The sequence below is a fragment of the Eurytemora carolleeae genome, unplaced genomic scaffold, assembly GCF_000591075.1.
Source record: "Eurytemora carolleeae unplaced genomic scaffold, Eaff_2.0 scaffold1093, whole genome shotgun sequence".
Classification (NCBI taxonomy): Eukaryota; Metazoa; Arthropoda; class Copepoda; order Calanoida; family Temoridae; genus Eurytemora; species Eurytemora carolleeae.
Window position 1 is genome coordinate 54,051 of NW_019397002.1, and position 7,505 is coordinate 61,555.

The 7,505-nt window shown below is 30.5% G+C and overlaps 1 long non-coding RNA gene across 1 annotated transcript; it reads left to right on the forward strand.

The window, feature by feature from the left end:
* The first annotated feature begins 3,288 nt into the window (after positions 1-3,288).
* On the forward strand, positions 3,289-6,031 carry LOC111710960 (uncharacterized). Its single transcript, XR_002767158.1, has 3 exons — positions 3,289-3,348; positions 5,455-5,511; positions 5,924-6,031. It is a non-coding gene; the product is annotated as an uncharacterized LOC111710960 (long non-coding RNA).
* Positions 6,032-7,505: the final 1,474 nt, after the last annotated feature.

The window sequence follows — 7,505 nt, forward strand, 5'->3', positions numbered from 1 at the left end:
TAGAAAAGTTTTCTTCCAACTCTTCTGGTATTTCCTATCATCATCATATTTTACCCACTTACTAGGGCTGGGCATATTCCAACTATTTTGAAATTGTTCCGTTCTGTTCTAGAAGGAGGGCCTTTAGCTAGAAGATCATTCCATTCTCCTTCCATTCTGTCCCATTCCGTTTCATTTTGAGTAGAAGAACAATCATCCTGTTCTGTTCCATTCTTGGCCTTCTTTGTCAAAGAACCTTTCCATCCCTCTTGTTCTGTTTTTAGTCAACAACTTTTCCATCCCCCATTCTGATTTAGTAAAGAACGATTCCATCCAAGACAAAAGTTTTATAGTGGAGTTGGTTAAAAAGTAAAAAAATTACGATTTTATAATAAAAAAATCCTAACAGCCCTAAATATACTTAAAATTGTATATTTTAAATTTAGAGTTAAAAGAATAAGCTTAGATAATTTCTGGGCTGAGCAATGAATAATTTCGTCAGAGTTGGGGGGAGGGGCGGGAGTCCTGAAATCCTTAATATGTAAGATATACAGAAGTTAAACTGAAACCTGCTCTGTAGTCTGTTGTTAGTTTAGAAGAGGGAGTGGAGAGGGGGGCGGCGGGTTTAGAGTGGGGGGAGGGCCAATGGGGGTGGATTCATGTGATCAATTCAAAAAATCTTTCAATTATTTCTAGATGATTTGGAACACATCCCTGATTTAAAATGCATTCTCGACTTAGAACACATTCTTGATAATATGAACCCCTTCCTGATTATAAACTTTCTTTTCAAAAAATTCTGTTCCGTTCTGTTCTGCTTCTTTACAAATCGTTCCAACATTTTTAAGAAAGCGTTCTATTCATTTGTTATTTTTTTGGAATGATGGGATCGTGCTTGATCGTTCCGTTTGTTCTTGTGAAAGAATGATCTTTCCCCAAGAACAACGCCCAGCCCTACCACTTACCCATCTGAAACCGAAAATAGTTGTTAAATATATTTGCACATTTAAACAAATTTCATTTACTGCCACTTCTAACACTTTTGTTAAATATAAAACAATATCAATTAAAATTCTGATTTTAAATAACGCTGTGAATGGATTCTCTTTTAATATTATATAATGTAACCTCCTGTTAGTTTAAACTAATAATATGAGAGAACTGAGACTGTGTGTACGTGATTGTGAAATGTAAATGAATACTGAATGAGAATTGAATTGAATTAGATTGTGATGTGATTAGTTAGTGCAACGACAGATCAGCTATTGCCAGGGCCTATCTTGTCTGTGTGGCAGGGGGAGGAGGGCCTAGAAGGCAAGGACAGGTAGATTTCTAGTAATATAACCATTATTTTACTCAAAGAGTTAAATTGCTGGTTAACTATAAAATAGATTTTATTACTTAACTCTCAAATTTCTCAAATCCCCAAAATTCTTTGGGGATATCCAAAAATCTCTAAACAGTTTTAAATCCCCAAATCTGATCCTTTTTCAGGATGAAATCCCCAAATTGGCAACTCTGGGTTAGACCCATTTTAACCCCAGGTAGACCTAGGGTTAAAATCCGAGCTGCGCTGATGCCGCAAACTATTACAATGATTTTAAAGTTAATCATGGTTACAAAGATCTGTCATTTTCTATCAGTTTACCATGGTTAGAATCTGATTTAACCATGGTTAAAATGTCTTAAGTTTCGGCCTCTGGTACATCAAAGTATTTGAAGACCCAAAACCTAACGTATAACTAAAAACATCATGTCTGCTTCATGACATTAAATGTAACTTTTAGACCGTTAAAGTTAAACAATTTTACCCTTAGAATAGAAAAACCCACCCAAATTTTAAATGCTTTAAATGGTCACTTTCAGTGTAAAAGTTAAAAGCGTAGTAAAATTGTTGACATGAAATGGTGTCTTAAAGGCTGGTAGTGAAGAAAAAAAAAACTAGAAAATAAAGTCTCAAAATGGTAGGTCTTTTTTCCAGAGACTTTTTATTTCAAGAACTTTTTCCACAGGATTTTTTAGGGACAAAATTTGGGACTTTATTTGTGAAAACTTATTTTCATAGAACTTTTTGGTGGTTACCCTGCAGTACACATTTGTATTAAATCATTATAATAATCAATTTAACTATTAAATAATACTAACAAATCTTTTAGAATCATATATCAATCAAATAAATTTTAATTTCTGAGTTTTCTTTAAATCTGGATACTTTTACATTTCTCAGTCCAAAATGAGCTGTCTTAAGAATATGGTAGCTTTTATCTGCATTTTATCATATGTAATTTCTTTAGGCATGTTAATCCAGAATACAAGAGATATCATTTAAAATATTTTAATCTTATTCAAAGATTTTCTATTTTCATTTGTGGTCGTTGTAAAAATCATTAAAATCATTATATTTATGTTTTTTTTCACCAAGCTTTAGTACAAGCAGAGATAAATATTAAATAACAATTTTAATAACAACATTCAATTAAAGGGAAAATGTTCTTTTTTGTATGAAACATTTTATTTACAATTTAAATTTGAATATATTAATTTTCTTGAAATATTTCAGTCAAATGTTTTTTTCTTCATTTTAATTGGGAATTATGCATGAGAGACCCAACAGCTCCCTTCCCCCTCCTAAAAAAGATTTTATGAAAAGTAAGTCTAAACAGAGATAAACTCTTCATTGGAGCTGTTTTTATTCTTCAAACAACCCTTTCTCAAAATTTCAGGGAGTTTCTAAATAAAATCACATTCCTACAAAGCTTCCTGACCTCCTGCAGATAACCTCCAGAAGCCTCTTGTTCATGTAATTTGTTAGACTTTTTATTTGCTCTTGCCTAACACCTTTTTGACATTATTTTTTTCCTTCCAGAATCCTTTATTAGAAAGCCAACTCAAAGTCTCCCTAAATGCAGGCAAAGGGACATTGATTTGTTGGAATACAAGTTTTTTTAATTCCAAATTGTACAATTTTACACTTTGTGTATACTGTGCACAACTCAAGTATACAAAAATTTGTAAACATATTTAAAACCTGATGGAAAACTTAAAAAAAATATTTTTTAAATAATAGTTTTTGAGTAGAAATTTATAAAAACGGACTTGCATAATAACTTGAAAGGCAGTTTAACCTGCTTATATGAAGAATGTATTACAATAAATATAAATATGAAAAATATAAGCAAAACTACAGAATGTGTGAATTTTAAGTTTTACTTAAGTTTCTGAATTATTATTATTATTATTATTATTATTATTAACTTTCTCACTAATATTATTACTACATATATCTATACATTTTAACATGAAAAAAAGGATCATCAAAAACTTACCTGGTTGAAACAATAGACGACGCCCCTGGACAAGATTTTACAGGTAAAAAATTTAGATTTTTTACCCTTTACTATTTTTCTGAAGTAACCCAATGATCCAAGCATTTAAATAGTGTCTATACAAAGATTTTATATCTTTGTGCTGGAATTCGTTAAGCAAAATTCGCTTTTTCACTGGCCACAGCTATCTTTGAAAAATAAGACTAATACCAATGAATAGCTAATAGGTTAGTAGTTAAGTCTGAAATTATCCAAATAAGTGAACAGCCGAGTGGCTTAAAAGGAGTGTTCGCGAAAAATGAAATTGGGTATAGGCTTAATGTGATAAAAAAGCACTTTTGATCACTACTAATCTTACTTTTATCTGTTGCATCTATAAGGAGAAAATTGTTAAAGTAGACTAAAACCAAAGAACGTAGTGTCCATACAAATTCAGAATAGGGTTTCCACGAAATTGCTAATTCTTTTGAGTTTTGCACGGTTTTGCGCTATTTTTTTTGAGCATTTGGCGCAAAACCGGAAATATTTTTTTGCCAAAGTTGCACATGAAACGAAATTTAAGTTTTGCGCAATTTGCGCAAAACCGTAAGTTTTACACAAAAAGTAACTTTTTAGGCAAATTGTCAAAAATTGATATTCTAAGCTAAGAATCAAACAACTGAAAATTTATTCCATACATAAAAAAAATATTAACATACGAGTATGATAACGATTATACTACACTCAATTGGTTACTTCCAGTTACAAAAAGTTTAAATTAAGGGACCAAAATTAATAAAATAGAATTTAGAAACTCGGGAATATTTAATCCTATCAAATAATTTCAAGTGACCCTTAAAAGCTTTGCCTAATCAAGTATGAATTATATTCTTAAATTTTTTTAATCAAATTTCTGAAATCTTTTTAATCTAATATAAAATAATGCAAGAAAGTAACCAATGCCTGAAGAATCCACTTTTAGGAAATATGCATGTCCAAAACTAAAATTGTCGAGAAAATTGTGAGATTTGAACTCTTCTTAACTGTCATTGGTCAATTATGTAAAAATGACCAAAAGGAAGACATTCCAAAACAAGATTTTTCCAGAATGGAATTCGAAGCAACACACACCGTCACCAACCGTTTGATTTGCAGATTGCGCAAAACTTGAGTTTAGCAAAAGTGGAATAGGGCAATTTTTCGCGAAATGACTTTTGCGAATGATTGCGCAAATTGTTGTTTTTTCGCGAAAAACTGATACCCAAAGAAAGAAAAAATTTGTGTTTTGTTCTGCAAAAATTGCGGAAAAGTTTTGCGAATGGTAACCCTAATTCAGAAAGATGCACCATTCAACTTGGATTGTAAACAAATCAATTTAATTCCAAACAAATCATTTAGATTTTACAAACAATATTCATCAATTATTTTTGACGCATTCGTAAATAGTTGAAATTTTATAATATTTTGTATTTTTTTATGATCTGAGAGTTACTTTTGAAAACATTTATTCCTGTTTTGAGGATTTTTGATAATGAAGACGAAATTTTCATATTTTCCAGGAATGTTCAAAAATCCACCACCAGCAAAAATTATCTCAAAAAAAACAAAATCAAAAATTATTATGAAATATTAACTGCATACCAATGCCTCGAAAAATAAGCAATGACTACTGCTTGTAATATCTGAATGATTTGTTCAGAATTAAATTGATTTGTTTACAATCCGAGTTGAATGTTGCATCTTTCTGAATTTGTATGGACACTGCATTCTTCTGTGTGAGTCGTTTTTAACAATTTTCTCCTTATAGACACAACAGATAGAAGTAAGATTAGTAGCAATCAAAAACGCTTTTTTAACGAATTAAGCCTATACCCCCTTTCATTTTTTGCAAACACTCCCTTTATGGAAATTTCCCTATTTTATGAGAAAAACCTCCTTAACTGCACTTGGCTCTGCCTTAGCCTTTTCTTGCTTAGGATACCAAAGAATTGTCCTAACCCCAAAAATGTGATGGGGGTTGTTTTGCAGATGTTTTTCAGATTTATTTGAGACCTGTAGGATGTTTTACAGTGTAAATTTTGTTAACAATACTGCACTATTAGCTGAACTACCATGTCTATGCTGTCAACAGTCACTTTCTTCTAACTAATGAACCTTTATGATGTTTTAGATGTAGCCAAGCCATCAGCCAACCCAGCAGCCAATCCAGGAGCCAAGGGAGTAGGAGGTGATCATTAATCTGTATTATATTTTAAGACAGAAATGGATGTGCCACTAGAGATGGGCTCATTGGTTTTTTTTCACTTTGAATGTTATTGAATCCCTTTGGGTTTAAATGCATATTGATTAAATTTTTTTGAATCCTTCAAAGAAATTAAAAAAAAAAAACTAAAAAAAAGATTTAAAATTGTTAACAATAGTTTATTTTTTCTGAACTAATGAAGGTTTTAAAGGAACTTTAAAAAAGAATTACCATGGATTGATTTATTGAAAGTAATCAACATTATTACCTTATTTTAGATAATTTTAATTTTAAATAAAAATATCTGCATTCTACAACAATATCTTTTACAATTTTTTTACTATGAATATTTACTAAACCATACTTTATATTTTATAATTTTGATTTTCTATTTTAGTTGACTATGCTGGAAATCCTGGCTTCATGCGATTTGGAAAATAGTTTTTATTTTTACTAAAATGTAGTGCTTATTCAGTTACAAATATAAATTCAAACTGATTTTTAATTCTTAAATTGCTGTTAGTAAAGTAAATGTCAGCTGATTTTATAATTGTCAAACTAATTAATTTGAATTAGTTAATTTCTGAAGCCAAAACCTAAGAAATTTTTTTAGCTTGTCTAAATTTCTACCATAGTTAAAAAAGATGGTTTGGTTTGGCTATCATCATAAGAAAGGTTATATCGACTATTGTTCCACCCCAAAGTCTAGAAAACAGCTCAGCCATTTGTGTGTCCAATCAGAGCACGGTGTTTATATCACATGATCACACACTTTAGAAGAAAGCAGAGAAGAAAGCAAATTATAGACAATTCAGTCCAGCAGACGTATCCAGCTGATCAGATTGATATAGAATTTAATCAAAAAATTTTATATTTATTTAAAATGTGACAGTATACTCTTCATCATAAAGGAGACTAAACATTTAATGATTCCAGTCAGTTGAATCTACATTTTTATAAAAAAGTGGAAAACAATGAAATTCCCAGCTAGCTAAATTGCCCTAAAAGAGCGCAATTTAAAAGTCACTTTTTGCATTTTTACGTAAATTTTGCTTAGAGATTTTGGCTTTTACGTCATGAAGGATGTAAAATCGCACACTTAGCTACACAAATTCTTTGGTTTTAGTAGACATAAAATTTACATAATAATATCATACAAACTTACGCTGAAAATGCACATTATTATTTTCTCAATTACCAAAAAATTTGCAAAACCTACGCAAATTTGATGCATGCAGATTGCAGATAGGCCATCCATTCCTGAGTAGGTATGGTAGTACTCTCTCTGAACTAGTTCCATTCATCAGAGAATACAGTTCAACATAGAGATTAATGAACTGCACTATTAGCTGAACTACCATGTCTATGCTGTCAACAGTCACTTTCTTCTAACTAATGAACCTTTATGATGTTTTAGATGTAGCCAAGCCAGCAGCCAATCCAGGAGCCAATCCAGGAGCCAAGGGAGTAGGAGGTGATCATTAATCTGCATTATATTATAAGACAGAAATGGATGTGCCACTAGAGATGGGCTCATTGGTTTTTTTTCACTTTGAATGTTATTGAATCCCTTTGGGTTTAAATTCATATTGATTAAATTTTTTTGAATCCTTCAAAGAAATTGAAAAAAAAAACAAAAATAAGATTTAAAATTGTTAACAATAGTTTATTTTTTCTGAACTAATGAAGGTTTTAAGGGAACTTTAAAAAACAATAGTTTTTTAAGGACAAAATTTTTTATTTGAAGTGGCTGAAAAACGATATTTTTAATAAAAAAAAAGATTTGTTTGAACAATCTTTTGAATTAAATTAAATAAAAGATCGTCTTGAAACAAAATGGGTTGTATAGGAACAATAAACGAACAAATTGAAAATGCCAAAGGCACCATTTCTACTTGTAAAAATAAGTTTTTAATCTAACAGGATTCATGAAAAAATATTGTATACTAAAAACAATTTTATAAAAGAATTACCATGGA